This window comes from Lepus europaeus, unplaced genomic scaffold, assembly GCF_033115175.1.
Source record: "Lepus europaeus isolate LE1 unplaced genomic scaffold, mLepTim1.pri SCAFFOLD_3_1, whole genome shotgun sequence".
Taxonomy (NCBI): domain Eukaryota; kingdom Metazoa; phylum Chordata; class Mammalia; order Lagomorpha; family Leporidae; genus Lepus; species Lepus europaeus.
Genome location: NW_026909276.1, coordinates 2922461 through 2927246, shown reverse-complemented (window position 1 = coordinate 2927246; position 4786 = coordinate 2922461). Strand labels below are relative to the sequence as shown.

At 39.5% G+C, this 4786-nt stretch overlaps 1 pseudogene; it reads right to left on the bottom strand.

The window, feature by feature from the left end:
- Nucleotides 1–2739: 2739 nt before the first annotated feature.
- On the bottom strand, nt 2740–4520 carry LOC133755300 (vacuolar protein sorting-associated protein VTA1 homolog; annotated as a pseudogene).
- Between the last annotated feature and the right edge of the window lie 266 nt (nt 4521–4786).

Here is a 4786-nt window from a genome sequence, read left to right as displayed (position 1 = left end):
AGACTTTTTGAAAGATTTTATTTATTTCTTTGAGAGGCAGAGTTACAGACAGTGAGAGGTAGAGACAGAGAGAAAGGTCTTCCAACCATTGGTTCACTCCCAAAATGGCCACAACAGCCGGAGCTACTTGATCCAAAGCCAGGAGCCAGGTGCCTCTTTCCAGTTGCCCATGGGTGCAGGGGACCAAGCACTTGGGCCATATTTTACTGCTTTCCCAGGCCATAGCAGAGAGCTGTAGTGAAAGAGGAGTAGCTGGGACTAGAACCAGTGCCCATATGGGATGCCAGTGCCACATGTGGAAGATTAACCTACTGCGCCATGGCACTGGCCCCACAATGCTCTTGAAAACAGAAACATTTATTCCTGAGTCTTTTGATGAATTAGGCCAATGAAGTCCTGACAGGGCACATATGTCTCTAGAATTAGAGGAGTGCTCATCATTCTCATACTGTGTTCTGTTGCTGTTCAGCCTGTGACAGTGAGACATATAAATAAAAAAACAGATATTCAGCATGTGGTTACCCCACAAGGAGGCTTATCTTGTCTGCATCTGAATAATTTTGATAGCCAGGTGTTTTTAAGTTGCTAAATATTCTCCTAATTTGTGTTTATTTAAAGACTATTAACTTAGTACCACAATTTTTGTTATAATAATTTGATTGCTAATAAGGAATTTACAAAATCATACCTTGACTAGAAGTTTTACTTTGTAACAATCACAGACTAGCAGAAGTCATAAACTATTAACCCTCATTTTTCTAAAATAAGAGGTTGTAATTAATATGAATATATAAAGAATATATTTTTTGGCCGGCGCCGTGGCTTAACAGGCTAATCCTCTGCCTTGCGGCGCTGGCACACCGGGTTCTAGTCCCGGTTGGGGTGCCAGATTCTATTCCGGTTGCCCCTCTTCCAGGCCAGCTCTCTGCTATGGCCCAAGTCCTTGGGCCCTGCACCTGCATGGGAGACCAGGAGAAGCACCTGGCTCCTGGCTTCAGATCAGCGAGATGCGCCGGCCACAGCGGCCATTGGAGGGTGAACCAATGGCAAAAAGAAAGACCTTTCTCTCTGTCTCTCTCTCACTATCCACTCTGCCTGTCAAAAAAAAAAAAAAAGAATATATTTTTAAAGATTTTATTTATTTATTTGAGAGGTAGAATTACAGACAGAGGGAGAGACAGAGAGAAAGGTCTTCCTTCCATTGGTTCACTCCCCAGGTGGCTGCAATGGCCAGAGCTGCACAGATCTAAAGCCAGGAGCCAGCTGCTTCTTCCTGGTCTCCCATGCAGGTGCAGGGGCCCAAGCACTTGGGCCATCTTCCACTGCTTTTCCAGGCCATAGCAGAGAACTGGACTGGAAGAGGGGCAACTGGGACTAGAACTGGCACCCATAAAGGATGCCAGCACCTTAGGCAGAGGATTAGCCTTTGCACCACATCACCAGCCCCAAGTACATGAAGAATTTAGAACAAAAAATCTACCAACCTCATGGAGTTTATCTCCCTTTCAAAACTTTTAATAACCTTTGGGATGGAGAATACTAATTTAAGGTACTGTAATTAAATTCACACAAACAAAAGATGTTTTAGGATGTTTTACTTCATTATTTAAGTTAGACACTATTAGGAAATTCTAGATTATTTTGTGGATAAATTGTAATTTCTTTTCACAAGTGTATTTGAGTAGAAACACAAGCTTTTATAATCAATTAATTATGTTTAAAACATATGCTTATGTATGTTTTGTATTAAAATAACAGCATTTTATGAAGTTTAGATACATCTTGTTCAATACAAGCCTATACTTTTTTAAAATTTTATTTAAAAAGAATCTTTGTATTTATTTTTTTAACACAGCAAATTTGGGTGACACAGTAAGTCCATAATTTACCACAAAATTCATAAACTTAACAACTGAGTATCTTAAGTCTTATAAATCTTCTGAATCATCCATAGTTATGCACTCAATGGAATGAACTCCTCAGCAGCTGAGAAGAATCTTAACTTAAAAGCACCAACTCTTCAGGCATCTCTACAGGCCTCTTTTTTCATTCTCTAAGACATGCAGTCAGACTGCTAGTGCAGCAAATACCAATTCACCTTAAGCTTAATGGATAAGAAAAAGCATTTGGGAAACCAACATTATTAATACTAAGTCTGAAAGCATTTCTACCTCTTTACTGAATAACTTTCCTTTCTGTCAATGTTAAACTCTAATGAATAAAAATTGTGTTTTGAACATAATTTTTTCAGGTTAATCTAGCACTTTAGGACATTTGTATTTGTTTTATAAGCCTTAAGGAAAACAAAAAGATAATCTCTAATCTAGACAATTCTGGAATCTTTCATTAGATTTAGAATTTTAAAGCAAAGTAATATGATCTGTTTGTCCAAATAGTATGCCTTTTAAAAAATTCTCTTCATGTATGTAAATTAATAAAGCTTATTTCCAATATATATTTTCTGTGTTTTCATTTGCTGGAGCAGGGTTCAAAGGGTGTTTTTAGGATCTTGCCAACATCAGCCCTCTGTACCCATAAATTACCAAAGCCATTAAATGGACAATAAAAACTGGTTGAGGCTACTGATGAATGCTTCCAAAGGAATCTGATACACACAGATTTTATTGTCATATTCAACTCAACTGAAGTCTTTCTTGAAACTGTACTCTTGATAGGCTGAAGACAGTAATGGAGTTAATTCTTTATGCCAAAGAGACATGGATCTGTTGTACAAAGGCTTCATTCTCTGTCAGTCATCAGTAACTTGAGGTCTTTCTGTATATTCTGAATGGCAGTGTTTACATCTTCATATTGTAAAGCACTGCTAGCATATTTGCAGTATTTCTGAGCTCTCACAAAGTCCTCAGGTTTGAGGTGGATATGGCCTTGGGAAACCATACTGAAAAGTGCAGGATCAATGGCTGCAATAGTCTATAGAGTAGGTTGGATAGTATTCTTTGTTACACCCATGCTATGGGGCACTTTTGCTGGTGTATTGGCTGGGGCATGTGCACCCAGAGGACTCTGTATTAAATTATAGCTGTTTGATGGCATGCTGCCTGGGTCAAATGCTGAAGATGATAATGGCAGAGGTGTGTTGAATGGGCAGAGATGCTACTACAGCATCTTCATTTTCTTCACCATCAGTATCTTCCTCAATTGCAATAGGGCCTGCTTGAGTAGTCTCCTCATTCTTTAAGCAATTATGGATATATGTTGCCTTCCACCTTGCATACTTTGTGTGTTTCACATTTTCATCAGTGTTATGTCAAGCAAAGTTATGACATCTGTTAAAAGACTTGCAGTATAGAAGAACATGATCAGGTTTTTTGTGAAATCTCCAGCACAATGTTCATTGTCTGCATATATAAACATTTTCCAAGAATAATTCCCCAAATGGGCATAACCAACTACTCCTTGGGTAATAGCTTCATTATCACCCCCACTGTTTCTTTTTGTTGTTTTTGTGAAGAATCTGAGCCTGGATCAAGGCACAGCTATTTTAGGCTAGGCCTCCATCTTGTAACTCAGGCCTGACCAGACCCTGAACCCTTTGGCAAAATCTCCCGAAAGAAGAAAAATAAACTCCCCTTGTGATAAACTCCCCTAGCAACAGCCAATCAGCAGATAGCAGGGAAATACCTGCTATCCAGCTGTCTTTTCCAGGTGTCTATTTAGGCCATTAAGGTGATTGATAACATCCCAAAACCCTGCAGTTTGGAATATACACCCTCATGGCTTGGACCCTACACTTTAGCCAATCATTTTAAAAAGCATCAACCCCAAAGCCATCTAACCAACTTTACTAGGTCTATTCCCACCACTGGATTTACTAATCAATTTTAAGAGATGTTCTTTAAATTCTCACAGCATGAGATGATTTGCTGAATGGTGCTATAATGTATAGAATGTCTCTGAAAACCCTATATAAACCTCACAAAGGAAATGGGATGGGTCCTCATCAGATGACCGTTGTGATGATTGGAGGAGTGGACCCTAGATTGAGCTAGAACAATAAACCTCTTTGCTTTTGCATCATTGAAGTCTCTCATTGGGATAATTGAGTCCCATCCAAGTCTGGTCTAACAGTTGTTGTTAAGATTTATTTATTTATTATTATGGCAGAATTACAGAAAGACAGAGAGAAAGAGAGTCAGCCTCTGCCATCCACTCCCCAAATGGCCGCAATGGCCAGAGCTGTGCTGATCTGAAGCCAGGAGCCAGGAAATTCTTCCAGGTCTCCCACATGTGTGCAGGGGCCCAAGGACTTGGGCCATCTTTCTACTTCTTTCCCAGGCCAGAGCAGAGAGCTGAGTCAGAAGTGGAGCATCTGGGACTTGAACTGGAGCACATATGGGATGCCAGCACTGTAGGCCAGGGTTTTAACCTGCTGTACCAGTGTCAACCCCCCAACTCTTTATTAAGAGCTCCTAACTGACCTGTTAATTTTGATAAAAATTTATGACACTCAGGAGTTTTATTATCAATCTTCATTCTAGTTTGCATGGCATATAAATGACCCCCTTGGTGAAATACATAATGATCAAACGATGGCTGCCAACAAACACCCCTCAGATCATTTCTTGAGCAACTATTCAGTAATAGGCCACCACAGGGTCCTACTTGTCAAGCTCCTGAACCATCAGGTGATGCTGTATGTTCTTTTATTTTTTAAAGTTTTTTATTTTATTTTTTTTTATTTTGACAGAGTTATAGACAGTGAGAGAATGAGAGAAGGTCTTCCTTCCGAATGTTCTTGGTATTTTGATTGAGATCACATTGAATC